Below are 15,975 nucleotides of genomic sequence, written 5' to 3'. Positions count from 1 at the left end.
AGAGAGGGATCGCGGTGAGAGAGAGAGGGATCACGGTGAGAGGGAGAGGGATCACGGTGAGAGGGCGAGGGATCACGGTGAGAGGGCGAGGGATCATGGTGAGAGAGACAGGGATCACGGTGAGAAAGAGAGGGATCACGGTGAGAGAGAGAGAGGGATCACGGTGAGAGAGAGAGAGGGATCACGGTGAGAGAGAGAGGGATCACGGTGAGAGAGAGAGAGGGATCACGGTGAGAGAGAGAGGGATCGCGGTGAGAGAGAGAGGGATCACAGTGAGAGAGAGAGGGATCGCGGTGAGAGAGAGAGAGGGATCACGGTGAGAGAGAGAGGGATCACGGTGAGAGAGAGAGGGATCACGGTGAGAGAGAGAGGGATCGCGGTGAGAGAGAGAGGGATCACAGTGAGAGAGAGAGGGATCGCGGTGAGAGAGAGAGAGGGATCACGGTGAGAGGGAGAGGGATCACGGTGAGAGAGAGAGGGATCACGGTGAGAGAGAGAGAGGGATCACGGTGAGAGAGAGAGAGGGATCACGTTGAGAGGGAGAGAGGGATCACGGTGAGAGGGAGAGGGATCATGGTGAGAGAGAGAGAGGGATCACGGTGAGAGAGAGAGAGGGATCGCGGTGAGAGAGAGAGGGATCACGGTGAGAGAGAGGGATCGCGGTGAGAGAGATAGGGATCGCGGTGAGAGAGAGGGATCACGGTGAGAGGGAGGGATCGCGGTGAGAGAGAGAGGGATCACGGTGAGAGAGAGAGGGATCGCGGTGAGAGAGAGAGGGATCACAGTGAGAGAGAGAGGGATCACAGTGAGAGAGAGAGGGATCACGGTGAGAGGGAGAGGGATCGCGGTGAGAGAGAGAGGGATCACAGTGAGAGAGAGAGGGATCACGGTGAGAGAGAGAGGGATCACGGTGAGAGAGAGAGGGGGATCACGGTGAGAGAGAGAGGGATCACGGTGAGAGAGAGAGAGGGATCACGGTGAGAGAGAGAGAGGGATCACGTTGAGAGGGAGAGAGGGATCACGGTGAGAGGGAGAGGGATCATGGTGAGAGAGAGAGAGGGATCACGGTGAGAGAGAGAGAGGGATCGCGGTGAGAGAGAGAGGGATCACGGTGAGAGAGAGGGATCGCGGTGAGAGAGATAGGGATCGCGGTGAGAGAGAGGGATCACGGTGAGAGGGAGGGATCGCGGTGAGAGAGAGAGGGATCACGGTGAGAGGGAGAGAGGGATCACGGTGAGAGGGAGAGGGATCACGGTGAGAGAGAGAGAGGGATCACGGTGAGAGAGAGAGAGGGATCACGGTGAGAGAGAGAGAGAGGGATCACGGTGAGAGAGAGAGGGATCACGGTGAGAGAGAGAGAGGGATCACGGTGAGAGAGAGAGAGGGATCACGGTGAGAGAGAGAGAGGGATCACGGTGAGAGAGAGAGGGATCACGGTGAGAGAGAGAGAGGGATCACGGTGAGAGAGAGAGAGGGATCACGGTGAGAGAGAGAGAGGGATCACGGTGAGAGAGAGGGATCACGGTGAGAGAGAGAGAGGGATCGTGGTGAGAGAGAGAGGGATCACGGTGAGAGGGAGAGAGGGATCACGGTGAGAGAGAGAGAGGGATCACGGTGAGAGAGAGAGGGATCACGGTGAGAGGGAGAGAGGGATCGCGGTGAGAGAGAGAGGGATCACGGTGAGAGAGAGAGGGATCACGGTGAGAGAGAGAGAGGGATCGCGGTGAGAGAGAGAGGGATCACGGTGAGAGGGAGAGGGATCACGGTGAGAGAGAGAGGGATCACGGTGAGAGAGAGAGGGATCACGGTGAGAGAGAGAGAGGGATCGAGGTGAGAGTGAGAGAGGGATCGCGGTGAGAGGGAGGGATCACAGTGAGAGAGAGGGATCGCGGTGAGAGAGAGGGATCACGGTGAGAGAGAGGGATCGCGGTGAGAGAGAGAGGGGGATCACGGTGAGAGAGGGGGATCACGGTGAGAGAGAGGGATCACGGTGAGAGGGAGGGATCACGGTGAGAGAGAGGGATCGCGGTGAGAGAGAGGGATCACGGTGAGAGAGAGAGGGATCACGGTGAGAGAGAGAGGGATCACGGTGAGAGAGAGAGAGGGATCACGGTGAGAGAGAGAGAGGGATCACGGTGAGAGAGACAGAGGGATCACGGTGAGAGGGAGAGGGATCACGGTGCGAGAGAGAGAGGGATCACGGTGAGAGAGAGAGGGATCACGGTGAGAGAGAGAGGGATCACGGTGAGAGAGAGGGATCACGGTGAGAGAGAGAGGGATCGCGGTGAGAGAGAGAGGGATCACGGTGAGAGAGAGAGGGATCTCGGTGAGAGGAAGAGAGGGATCACGGTGAGAGGGAGAGGGATCACGGTGAGAGAGAGAGAGGGATCACGGTGAGAGAGAGAGAGGGATCTCGGTGAGAGAGAGAGAGGGATCTCGGTGAGAGAGAGAGAGGGATCACGGTGAGAGAGAGAGAGGGATCTCGGTGAGAGAGAGAGAGGGATCACGGTGAGAGAGAGAGGGATCACGGTGAGAGGGAGAGGGATCGTGGTGAGAGAGAGGGATCGTGGTGAGAGAGAGAGGGATCGCGGTGAGAGAGAGAGGGATCGCGGTGAGAGAGAGAGGGATCACGGTGAGAGGGAGAGAGGGATCACGGTGAGAGGGAGAGAGGGATAACGGTGAGAGAGAGAGAGGGATCACGGTGAGAGAGAGAGGGATCGCGGTGAGAGAGAGAGGGATCACGGTGAGAGAGAGAGGGATCACGGTGAGAGAGAGGGATCACGGTGAGAGGGAGAGGGATCGTGGTGAGAGAGAGGGATCGTGGTGAGAGAGAGAGGGATCACGGTGAGAGGGAGAGGGATCACGGTGAGAGAGAGAGAGGGATCACGGTGAGAGAGAGAGGGATCACGGTGAGAGAGAGAGGGATCGCGGAGAGAGAGAGGGATCGTCGTGAGAGAGAGAGGGATCACGGTGAGAGAGAGAGAGGGATCACGGTGAGAGGGAGAGGGATCACGGTGAGAGGGAGAGGGGGATCACGGTGAGAGGGAGAGGGATCACGGTGAGAGAGAGAGGGATCGCGGTGAGAGAGAGAGGGATCACGGTGAGAGAGAGAGGGATCACGGTGAGAGAGAGGGATCACGGTGAGAGAGAGAGAGGGATCACGGTGAGAGAGAGGGATCGCGGTGAGAGGGAGAGGGGTCACGGTGAGAGAGAGAGAGGGATCACGGTGAGAGAGAGGGATCGCGGTGAGAGGGAGAGGGGTCACGGTGAGAGAGAGAGAGGGATCACGGTGAGAGAGAGAGGGATCACGGTGAGAGAGAGAGAGGGATCACGGTGAGAGAGAGAGAGGGATCACGGTGAGAGAGAGGGATCGCGGTGAGAGAGAGAGGGATCACGGTGAGAGAGAGAGGGATCGCGGTGAGAGAGAGAGGGATCGCGGTGAGAGAGAGGGATCGCGGTGAGAGAGAGAGGGATCACGGTGAGAGAGAGAGAGGGATCACGGTGAGAGGGAGAGGGATCACGGTGAGAGGGAGAGGGGGATCACGGTGAGAGGGAGAGGGATCACGGTGAGAGAGACAGGGATCACGGTGAGAGAGAGAGAGGGATCACGGTGAGAGAGAGAGGGATCACGGTGAGAGAGAGAGAGGGATCACGGTGAGAGAGAGAGAGGGATCACGGTGAGAGGGAGAGGGATCACGGTGAGAGGGAGAGGGATCACGGTGAGAGAGACAGGGATCACGGTGAGAGGGAGAGGGATCACGGTGAGAGAGAGAGGGATCACGGTGAGAGAGAGAGAGGGATCGCGGTGAGAGAGAGAGGGATCACGGTGAGAGAGAGAGGGATCACGGTGAGAGGAAGAGGGATCACGGTGAGAGAGAGGGATCACAGTGAGAGAGAGAGGGATCACGGTGAGAGAGGGATCACGGTGAGAGAGAGAGAGGGATCGCGGTGAGAGAGAGAGAGGGATCGCGGTGAGAGAGAGAGAGGGATCGCGGTGAGAGAGAGAGGGATCACGGTGAGAGGGAGAGGGATCGCGGTGAGAGAGAGAGGGATCACGGTGAGAGAGAGAGAGGGATCGCGGTGAGAGAGAGAGAGGGATCGCGGTGAGAGAGAGAGGGATCACGGTGAGAGGGAGAGGGATCACGGTGAGAGGGCGAGGGATCACGGTGAGAGGGCGAGGGATCATGGTGAGAGAGACAGGGATCACGGTGAGAAAGAGAGGGATCACGGTGAGAGAGAGAGAGGGATCACGGTGAGAGAGAGAGAGGGATCGCGGTGAGAGAGAGAGGGATCACGGTGAGAGGGAGAGGGATCACGGTGAGAGGGCGAGGGATCATGGTGAGAGAGACAGGGATCACGGTGAGAAAGAGAGGGATCACGGTGAGAGAGAGAGAGGGATCACGGTGAGAGAGAGAGAGGGATCACGGTGAGAGAGAGAGGGATCACGGTGAGAGAGAGAGGGATCGCGGTGAGAGAGAGAGGGATCACAGTGAGAGAGAGAGGGATCGCGGTGAGAGAGAGAGAGGGATCACGGTGAGAGGGAGAGGGATCACGGTGAGAGAGAGAGGGATCACGGTGAGAGAGAGAGAGGGATCACGGTGAGAGAGAGAGAGGGATCACGTTGAGAGGGAGAGAGGGATCACGGTGAGAGGGAGAGGGATCATGGTGAGAGAGAGAGAGGGATCACGGTGAGAGAGAGAGAGGGATCGCGGTGAGAGAGAGAGGGATCACGGTGAGAGAGAGGGATCGCGGTGAGAGAGATAGGGATCGCGGTGAGAGAGAGGGATCACGGTGAGAGGGAGGGATCGCGGTGAGAGAGAGAGGGATCACGGTGAGAGAGAGAGGGATCGCGGTGAGAGAGAGAGGGATCACAGTGAGAGAGAGAGGGATCACGGTGAGAGAGAGAGGGATCACGGTGAGAGAGAGAGGGGGATCACGGTGAGAGAGAGAGGGATCACGGTGAGAGAGAGAGAGGGATCACGGTGAGAGAGAGAGAGGGATCACGTTGAGAGGGAGAGAGGGATCACGGTGAGAGGGAGAGGGATCATGGTGAGAGAGAGAGAGGGATCACGGTGAGAGAGAGAGAGGGATCGCGGTGAGAGAGAGAGGGATCACGGTGAGAGAGAGGGATCGCGGTGAGAGAGATAGGGATCGCGGTGAGAGAGAGGGATCACGGTGAGAGGGAGGGATCGCGGTGAGAGAGAGAGGGATCACGGTGAGAGGGAGAGAGGGATCACGGTGAGAGGGAGAGGGATCACGGTGAGAGAGAGAGAGGGATCACGGTGAGAGAGAGAGAGGGATCACGGTGAGAGAGAGAGAGAGGGATCACGGTGAGAGAGAGAGGGATCACGGTGAGAGAGAGAGAGGGATCACGGTGAGAGAGAGAGAGGGATCACGGTGAGAGAGAGAGAGGGATCACGGTGAGAGAGAGAGGGATCACGGTGAGAGAGAGAGAGGGATCACGGTGAGAGAGAGAGAGGGATCACGGTGAGAGAGAGAGAGGGATCACGGTGAGAGAGAGGGATCACGGTGAGAGAGAGAGAGGGATCGTGGTGAGAGAGAGAGAGGGATCACGGTGAGAGAGAGAGAGGGATCGCGGTGAGAGAGAGAGGGATCACGGTGAGAGGGAGAGGGATCACGGTGAGAGAGAGAGGGATCACGGTGAGAGAGAGAGGGATCACGGTGAGAGAGAGAGAGGGATCGAGGTGAGAGTGAGAGAGGGATCGCGGTGAGAGGGAGGGATCACAGTGAGAGAGAGGGATCGCGGTGAGAGAGAGGGATCACGGTGAGAGAGAGGGATCGCGGTGAGAGAGAGAGGGGGATCACGGTGAGAGAGGGGGATCACGGTGAGAGGGAGGGATCACGGTGAGAGAGAGGGATCGCGGTGAGAGAGAGGGATCACGGTGAGAGAGAGGGATCGCGGTGAGAGAGAGAGGGGTCACGGTGAGAGAGAGGGATCGCGGTGAGAGAGAGGGATCACGGTGAGAGAGAGGGATCACGGTGAGAGAGAGAGAGGGATCGCGGTGAGAGAGAGAGGGGTCACGGTGAGAGAGAGGGATCGCGGTGAGAGAGAGGGATCACGGTGAGAGAGAGGGATCACGGTGAGAGAGAGAGAGGGATCACGGTGAGAGAGAGAGGGATCGAGGTGAGAGAGAGGGATCGCGGTGAGAGAGGGAGGGGTCGCGGTGAGAGGGAGGGGTCGCGGTGAGAGAGAGAGGGATCACGGTGAGAGAGAGGGATCACGGTGAGAGGGAGAGGGATCACGGTGAGAGAGAGAGGGATCGCGGTGAGAGAGAGGGATCGCGGTGAGAGAGAGAGGGATCGCGGTGAGAGAGAGGGATCGCGGTGAGAGAGAGAGGGGTCACGGTGAGAGAGAGGGATCGCGGTGAGAGAGAGGGATCACGGTGAGAGAGAGGGATCACGGTGAGAGAGAGAGAGGGATCGAGGTGAGAGAGAGAGGGATCACGGTGAGAGAGAGAGAGGGATCGCGGTGAGAGAGAGAGGGATCACGGTGAGAGAGAGAGGGATCGCGGTGAGAGAGAGGGATCGCGGTGAGAGAGAGAGGGGTCACGGTGAGAGAGAGGGATCGCGGTGAGAGAGAGGGATCATGGTGAGAGAGAGGGATCACGGTGAGAGAGAGAGAGGGATCGCGGTGAGAGAGAGAGGGATCACGGTGAGAGAGAGAGGGATCGCGGTGAGAGAGAGGGATCGCGGTGAGAGAGAGAGGGGTCACGGTGAGAGAGAGGGATCGCGGTGAGAGAGAGGGATCGCGGTGAGAGAGAGAGGGGTCACGGTGAGAGAGAGGGATCGAGGTGAGAGAGAGAGGGATCACGGTGAGAGAGAGAGAGGGATCGCGGTGAGAGAGAGAGGGATCGAGGTGAGAGAGAGGGATCGCGGTGAGAGAGGGAGGGGTCGCGGTGAGAGGGAGGGGTCGCGGTGAGAGAGAGAGGGATCACGGTGAGAGAGAGGGATCACGGTGAGAGAGAGAGAGGGATCGCGGTGAGAGAGAGAGGGGTCACGGTGAGAGAGAGGGATCGCGGTGAGAGAGAGGGATCACGGTGAGAGAGAGGGATCACAGTGAGAGAGAGAGAGGGATCGAGGTGAGAGAGAGAGGGGTCACGGTGAGAGAGAGGGATCACGGTGAGAGAGAGGGATCGCGGTGAGAGAGAGGGATCGCGGTGAGAGAGAGGGATCGCGGTGAGAGAGAGAGGGAGGGATCACGGTGAGAGAGAGGGATCGCGGTGAGAGAGAGGGATCACGGTGAGAGAGAGAGGGATCACGGTGAGAGGGAGGGATCACGGTGAGAGAGAGAGGGGGATCACGGTGAGAGGGAGAGGGATCACGGTGAGAGAGAGAGAGGGATCACGGTGAGAGAGAGAGGGATCACGGTGAGAGAGAGAGGGATCGCGGAGAGAGAGAGGGATCGTCGTGAGAGAGAGAGGGATCACGGTGAGAGAGAGAGAGGGATCACGGTGAGAGGGAGAGGGATCACGGTGAGAGGGAGAGGGGGATCACGGTGAGAGGGAGAGGGATCACGGTGAGAGAGAGAGGGATCGCGGTGAGAGAGAGAGGGATCACGGTGAGAGAGAGAGGGATCACGGTGAGAGAGAGGGATCACGGTGAGAGAGAGAGAGGGATCACGGTGAGAGAGAGGGATCGCGGTGAGAGGGAGAGGGGTCACGGTGAGAGAGAGAGAGGGATCACGGTGAGAGAGAGGGATCGCGGTGAGAGGGAGAGGGGTCACGGTGAGAGAGAGAGAGGGATCACGGTGAGAGAGAGAGGGATCACGGTGAGAGAGAGAGAGGGATCACGGTGAGAGAGAGAGAGGGATCACGGTGAGAGAGAGGGATCGCGGTGAGAGAGAGAGGGATCACGGTGAGAGAGAGAGGGATCGCGGTGAGAGAGAGAGGGATCGCGGTGAGAGAGAGGGATCGCGGTGAGAGAGAGAGGGATCACGGTGAGAGAGAGAGAGGGATCACGGTGAGAGGGAGAGGGATCACGGTGAGAGGGAGAGGGGGATCACGGTGAGAGGGAGAGGGATCACGGTGAGAGAGACAGGGATCACGGTGAGAGAGAGAGAGGGATCACGGTGAGAGAGAGAGGGATCACGGTGAGAGAGAGAGAGGGATCACGGTGAGAGAGAGAGAGGGATCACGGTGAGAGGGAGAGGGATCACGGTGAGAGGGAGAGGGATCACGGTGAGAGAGACAGGGATCACGGTGAGAGGGAGAGGGATCACGGTGAGAGAGAGAGGGATCACGGTGAGAGAGAGAGAGGGATCGCGGTGAGAGAGAGAGGGATCACGGTGAGAGAGAGAGGGATCACGGTGAGAGGAAGAGGGATCACGGTGAGAGAGAGGGATCACAGTGAGAGAGAGAGGGATCACGGTGAGAGAGGGATCACGGTGAGAGAGAGAGAGGGATCGCGGTGAGAGAGAGAGAGGGATCGCGGTGAGAGAGAGAGAGGGATCGCGGTGAGAGAGAGAGGGATCACGGTGAGAGGGAGAGGGATCGCGGTGAGAGAGAGAGGGATCACGGTGAGAGAGAGAGAGGGATCGCGGTGAGAGAGAGAGAGGGATCGCGGTGAGAGAGAGAGGGATCACGGTGAGAGGGAGAGGGATCACGGTGAGAGGGCGAGGGATCATGGTGAGAGAGACAGGGATCACGGTGAGAAAGAGAGGGATCACGGTGAGAGAGAGAGAGGGATCACGGTGAGAGAGAGAGAGGGATCACGGTGAGAGAGAGAGGGATCACGGTGAGAGAGAGAGGGATCGCGGTGAGAGAGAGAGGGATCACAGTGAGAGAGAGAGGGATCGCGGTGAGAGAGAGAGAGGGATCACGGTGAGAGGGAGAGGGATCACGGTGAGAGAGAGAGGGATCACGGTGAGAGAGAGAGAGGGATCACGGTGAGAGAGAGAGAGGGATCACGTTGAGAGGGAGAGAGGGATCACGGTGAGAGGGAGAGGGATCATGGTGAGAGAGAGAGAGGGATCACGGTGAGAGAGAGAGAGGGATCGCGGTGAGAGAGAGAGGGATCACGGTGAGAGAGAGGGATCGCGGTGAGAGAGATAGGGATCGCGGTGAGAGAGAGGGATCACGGTGAGAGGGAGGGATCGCGGTGAGAGAGAGAGGGATCACGGTGAGAGAGAGAGGGATCGCGGTGAGAGAGAGAGGGATCACAGTGAGAGAGAGAGGGATCACGGTGAGAGAGAGAGGGATCACGGTGAGAGAGAGAGGGGGATCACGGTGAGAGAGAGAGGGATCACGGTGAGAGAGAGAGAGGGATCACGGTGAGAGAGAGAAAGGGATCACGTTGAGAGGGAGAGAGGGATCACGGTGAGAGGGAGAGGGATCATGGTGAGAGAGAGAGAGGGATCACGGTGAGAGAGAGAGAGGGATCGCGGTGAGAGAGAGAGGGATCACGGTGAGAGAGAGGGATCGCGGTGAGAGAGATAGGGATCGCGGTGAGAGAGAGGGATCACGGTGAGAGGGAGGGATCGCGGTGAGAGAGAGAGGGATCACGGTGAGAGGGAGAGAGGGATCACGGTGAGAGGGAGAGGGATCACGGTGAGAGAGAGAGAGGGATCACGGTGAGAGAGAGAGAGGGATCACGGTGAGAGAGAGAGAGAGGGATCACGGTGAGAGAGAGAGGGATCACGGTGAGAGAGAGAGAGGGATCACGGTGAGAGAGAGAGAGGGATCACGGTGAGAGAGAGAGAGGGATCACGGTGAGAGAGAGAGGGATCACGGTGAGAGAGAGAGAGGGATCACGGTGAGAGAGAGAGAGGGATCACGGTGAGAGAGAGAGAGGGATCACGGTGAGAGAGAGGGATCACGGTGAGAGAGAGAGAGGGATCGTGGTGAGAGAGAGAGAGGGATCACGGTGAGAGAGAGAGAGGGATCGCGGTGAGAGAGAGAGGGATCACGGTGAGAGGGAGAGGGATCACGGTGAGAGAGAGAGGGATCACGGTGAGAGAGAGAGGGATCACGGTGAGAGAGAGAGAGGGATCGAGGTGAGAGTGAGAGAGGGATCGCGGTGAGAGGGAGGGATCACAGTGAGAGAGAGGGATCGCGGTGAGAGAGAGGGATCACGGTGAGAGAGAGGGATCGCGGTGAGAGAGAGAGGGGGATCACGGTGAGAGAGGGGGATCACGGTGAGAGGGAGGGATCACGGTGAGAGAGAGGGATCGCGGTGAGAGAGAGGGATCACGGTGAGAGAGAGGGATCGCGGTGAGAGAGAGAGGGGTCACGGTGAGAGAGAGGGATCGCGGTGAGAGAGAGGGATCACGGTGAGAGAGAGGGATCACGGTGAGAGAGAGAGAGGGATCGCGGTGAGAGAGAGAGGGGTCACGGTGAGAGAGAGGGATCGCGGTGAGAGAGAGGGATCACGGTGAGAGAGAGGGATCACGGTGAGAGAGAGAGAGGGATCACGGTGAGAGAGAGAGGGATCGAGGTGAGAGAGAGGGATCGCGGTGAGAGAGGGAGGGGTCGCGGTGAGAGGGAGGGGTCGCGGTGAGAGAGAGAGGGATCACGGTGAGAGAGAGGGATCACGGTGAGAGGGAGAGGGATCACGGTGAGAGAGAGAGGGATCGCGGTGAGAGAGAGGGATCGCGGTGAGAGAGAGAGGGATCGCGGTGAGAGAGAGGGATCGCGGTGAGAGAGAGAGGGGTCACGGTGAGAGAGAGGGATCGCGGTGAGAGAGAGGGATCACGGTGAGAGAGAGGGATCACGGTGAGAGAGAGAGAGGGATCGAGGTGAGAGAGAGAGGGATCACGGTGAGAGAGAGAGAGGGATCGCGGTGAGAGAGAGAGGGATCACGGTGAGAGAGAGAGGGATCGCGGTGAGAGAGAGGGATCGCGGTGAGAGAGAGAGGGGTCACGGTGAGAGAGAGGGATCGCGGTGAGAGAGAGGGATCATGGTGAGAGAGAGGGATCACGGTGAGAGAGAGAGAGGGATCGCGGTGAGAGAGAGAGGGATCACGGTGAGAGAGAGAGGGATCGCGGTGAGAGAGAGGGATCGCGGTGAGAGAGAGAGGGGTCACGGTGAGAGAGAGGGATCGCGGTGAGAGAGAGGGATCGCGGTGAGAGAGAGAGGGGTCACGGTGAGAGAGAGGGATCGAGGTGAGAGAGAGAGGGATCACGGTGAGAGAGAGAGAGGGATCGCGGTGAGAGAGAGAGGGATCGAGGTGAGAGAGAGGGATCGCGGTGAGAGAGGGAGGGGTCGCGGTGAGAGGGAGGGGTCGCGGTGAGAGAGAGAGGGATCACGGTGAGAGAGAGGGATCACGGTGAGAGAGAGAGAGGGATCGCGGTGAGAGAGAGAGGGGTCACGGTGAGAGAGAGGGATCGCGGTGAGAGAGAGGGATCACGGTGAGAGAGAGGGATCACAGTGAGAGAGAGAGAGGGATCGAGGTGAGAGAGAGAGAGGGATCACGGTGAGAGAGAGGGGTCACGGTGAGAGAGAGGGATCACGGTGAGAGAGAGGGATCGCGGTGAGAGAGAGGGATCGCGGTGAGAGAGAGGGATCGCGGTGAGAGAGAGAGGGAGGGATCACGGTGAGAGAGAGGGATCGCGGTGAGAGAGAGGGATCACGGTGAGAGAGAGAGGGATCACGGTGAGAGGGAGGGATCACGGTGAGAGAGAGGGATCACGGTGAGAGAGAGGGATCGCGGTGAGAGAGAGGGATCGCGGTGAGAGAGAGAGAGGGATCACGGTGAGAGAGAGAGAGGGATCACGGTGAGAGAGAGAGGGATCACGGTGAGAGAGAGAGAGGGATCACGGTGAGAGGGAGGGATCACGGTGAGAGGGAGGGATCACGGTGAGAGAGGGAGGGGTCGCGGTGAGAGGGAGGGATCACGGTGAGAGAGAGAGAGGGATCGCGGTGAGAGAGGGATCACGGTGAGAGAGGGAGGGGTCGCGGTGAGAGGGAGGGGTCGCGGTGAGAGAGAGATGGCAGGGACGATGCAGTGAGCTGCAGTTGTTAGGATCGCGGTGGATCCCTGACCGTTCGGTGTTCCCTCTCTCAGTGATCTCCGGTGAAGTGTTGAACCTGGTTCCTAACGGTCAGAGTCTCCAGGCCACGATCTCCATCATGAACACGTACAAGGCCGGAGAGCTCCGGACACGCCAGGCTGGTCAGAAACTCATCGCCAAGGTCCTGGTGGTCTGTAAACGGTGCCCCAACATCCGCAAAGGTAGGGCTGGAGGGGGGGGCTGGGCTGGTACTGGCCGATACGGACCGATACCGACCGATACTGACCGATACGGACCGATACGGACCGATACTGACCGATACTGACCGATACGGACCGATACTGACCGATACCGACCGATACGGACCGATACGGACCGATACGGACCGATACGGACCGATACCGACCGATACAGACCGATACGGACCGATACGGACCGATACGGACTGTTACAGACCGATACGGACCGATACTGACCGATACTGACCGATACTGACCGGTACTGACCGAGACCGACCGATACCGACCGATACCGACCGATACTGACCGATACTGACCGATACTGACCGATACGGACTGTTACCGACCGATACTGACCGATACTGACCGATACTGACCGATACGGACTGTTACTGACCGATACTGACCGATACTGACCGATACGGACTGTTACTGACCGATACTGACCGATACCGACCGATTCCGACCGATACGGACTGTTACTGACCGATACTGACCGATACCGACCGATACCGACCGATACGGACTGTTACTGACCGATACTGACCAATACGGACCAATACTGACCGATACTGACCGATACGGACCGATACGGACTGTTACTGACCGATACTGACCGATACCGACCGATACCGACCGATACGGACTGTTACTGACCGATACTGACCGATACTGACCGATACCAACCGATACGGACTGTTACTGTCCGATACTGACCGATACTGACCGATACGGACTGTTACTGTCCGATACTGAACGATACAGACTGTTACTGACCGATACCAACCGATACAGACCGATACAGACTGTTACTGACCGATACTGACCGATACCAACCGATATGGACTGTTACTGACCGATACTGACCGATACGGACTGTTACTGACCGATACCAACCGATACTGACCGATACAGACCGATACGGACTGTTACTGACCGATACTGACCGATACCGACCGATACGGACTGTTACTGACCGATACCAACCGATACTGACCGATACTGACCGATACGGACTGTTACTGACCGATACCAACCGATACTGACCGATACAGACCGATACGGACTGTTACTGACCGATACTGACCGATACCGACCGATACTGATCGATACCAACCGATACAGACTGTTACTGACCGATACTGACCGATACGGACTGTTACTGACCGATACGGACTGTTACTGACCGATACCGACCGATACGGACCGATACGGACTGTTACTGACCGATACTGACCAATACCGACTGATACCGACCGATACTGACCGATACGGACTGTTACTGACCGATACTGACCGATACCGAAGGATACTGACCGATACCAACCGATACAGACTGTTACTGACCGATACGGACTGTTACTGACCGATACTGACCGATACGGACTGTTACTGACCGATATGGACTGTTACTGACCGATACCGACCGATACGGACCGATACGGACTGTTACTGACCGATACTGACCGATACTGACTGATACCGACCGATACGGACTGTTACTGTCCGATACTGAACGATACAGACTGTTACTGACCGATACCAACCGATACAGACCGATACAGACTGTTACTGACCGATACGGACTGTTACTGACCGATACTGACCGATACGGACTGTTACTGACCGATATGGACTGTTACTGACCGATACTGACCGATACGGACCGATACGGACTGTTACTGACCGATACTGACCGATACCGACCGATACCGACCGATACGGACTGTTACTGACCGATACTGACCGATACTGACCGATACCAACCGATACGGACTGTTACTGTCCGATACTGACCGATACTGACCGATACGGACTGTTACTGTCCGATACTGAACGATACAGACTGTTACTGACCGATACCAACCGATACAGACCGATACAGACTGTTACTGACCGATACTGACCGATACCAACCGATATGGACTGTTACTGACCGATACTGACCGATACGGACTGTTACTGACCGATACCAACCGATACTGACCGATACAGACCGATACGGACTGTTACTGACCGATACTGACCGATACCGACCGATACTGATCGATACCAACCGATACAGACTGTTACTGACCGATACTGACCGATACGGACTGTTACTGACCGATACGGACTGTTACTGACCGATACCGACCGATACGGACCGATACGGACTGTTACTGACCGATACTGACCAATACCGACTGATACCGACCGATACTGACCGATACGGACTGTTACTGACCGATACTGACCGATACCGAAGGATACTGACCGATACCAACCGATACAGACTGTTACTGACCGATACGGACTGTTACTGACCGATACTGACCGATACGGACTGTTACTGACCGATATGGACTGTTACTGACCGATACCGACCGATACGGACCGATACGGACTGTTACTGACCGATACTGACCGATACTGACTGATACCGACCGATACTGACCGATACGGACTGTTACTGACCGATACTGACCGATACGGACTGTTACTGACCAATACAGACTGTTACTGACCGATACTGACCGATACAGACTGTTACTGACCGATACAGACTGTTACTGACCGATACTGACCGATACGGACTGTTACTGACCGATACGGACCGATACTGACCGATACCGACCGATACGGACTGTTACTGACCGATACAGACTGTTACTGACCGATACTGACCGATACGGACTGTTACTGACCGATACTGACCGATACTGACCGATACGGACTGTTACTGACCGATACTGACCGATACCGACCGATTCCGACCGATACGGACTGTTACTGACCGATACTGACCGATACCGACCGATACCGACCGATACGGACTGTTACTGACCGATACTGACCAATACGGACCGATACTGACCGATACTGACCGATACGGACCGATACGGACTGTTACTGACCGATACTGACCGATACCGACCGATACCGACCGATACGGACTGTTACTGACCGATACTGACCGATACTGACCGATACCAACCGATACGGACTGTTACTGTCCGATACTGACCGATACTGACCGATACGGACTGTTACTGTCCGATACTGAACGATACAGACTGTTACTGACCGATACCAACCGATACAGACCGATACAGACTGTTACTGACCGATACTGACCGATACCAACCGATATGGACTGTTACTGACCGATACTGACCGATACGGACTGTTACTGACCGATACCAACCGATACTGACCGATACAGACCGATACGGACTGTTACTGACCGATACTGACCGATACCGACCGATACTGATCGATACCAACCGATACAGACTGTTACTGACCGATACTGACCGATACGGACTGTTACTGACCGATACGGACTGTTACTGACCGATACCGACCGATACAGACCGATACGGACTGTTACTGACCGATACTGACCAATACCGACTGATACCGACCGATACTGACCGATACGGACTGTTACTGACCGATACTGACCGATACCGAAGGATACTGACCGATACCAACCGATACAGACTGTTACTGACCGATACGGACTGTTACTGACCGATACTGACCGATACGGACTGTTACTGACCGATATGGACTGTTACTGACCGATACCGACCGATACGGACCGATACGGACTGTTACTGACCGATACTGACCGATACTGACTGATACCGACCGATACTGACCGATACGGACTGTTACTGACCGATACTGACCGATACGGACTGTTACTGACCAATACAGACTGTTACTGACCGATACTGACCGATACAGACTGTTACTGACCGATACAGACTGTTACTGACC

The 15,975-nt window shown here is 57.2% G+C and overlaps 1 long non-coding RNA gene across 1 annotated transcript in view; it reads left to right on the top strand.

The window, feature by feature from the left end:
• Positions 1-12,026: 12,026 nt before the first annotated feature.
• Positions 12,027-15,975, top strand: part of LOC148136853 (uncharacterized) — a 113,560-nt gene continuing 109,611 nt past the window's right edge. The window contains exon 1 of the long non-coding RNA XR_015754345.1: positions 12,027-12,189. This is a non-coding gene — a long non-coding RNA (uncharacterized LOC148136853). The remainder of the gene's footprint in view (positions 12,190-15,975) is intronic.

Source organism: Chiloscyllium plagiosum, unplaced genomic scaffold (assembly GCF_037043375.1).
Source record: "Chiloscyllium plagiosum isolate Xiang-an unplaced genomic scaffold, Cpla_swu_hap1 HiC_scaffold_44, whole genome shotgun sequence".
In the NCBI taxonomy this organism is placed as follows: domain Eukaryota; kingdom Metazoa; phylum Chordata; class Chondrichthyes; order Orectolobiformes; family Hemiscylliidae; genus Chiloscyllium; species Chiloscyllium plagiosum.
The sequence above is the reverse complement of the archived record's forward strand: the minus strand, read 5'-3'. Positions and strand labels throughout refer to the sequence as shown.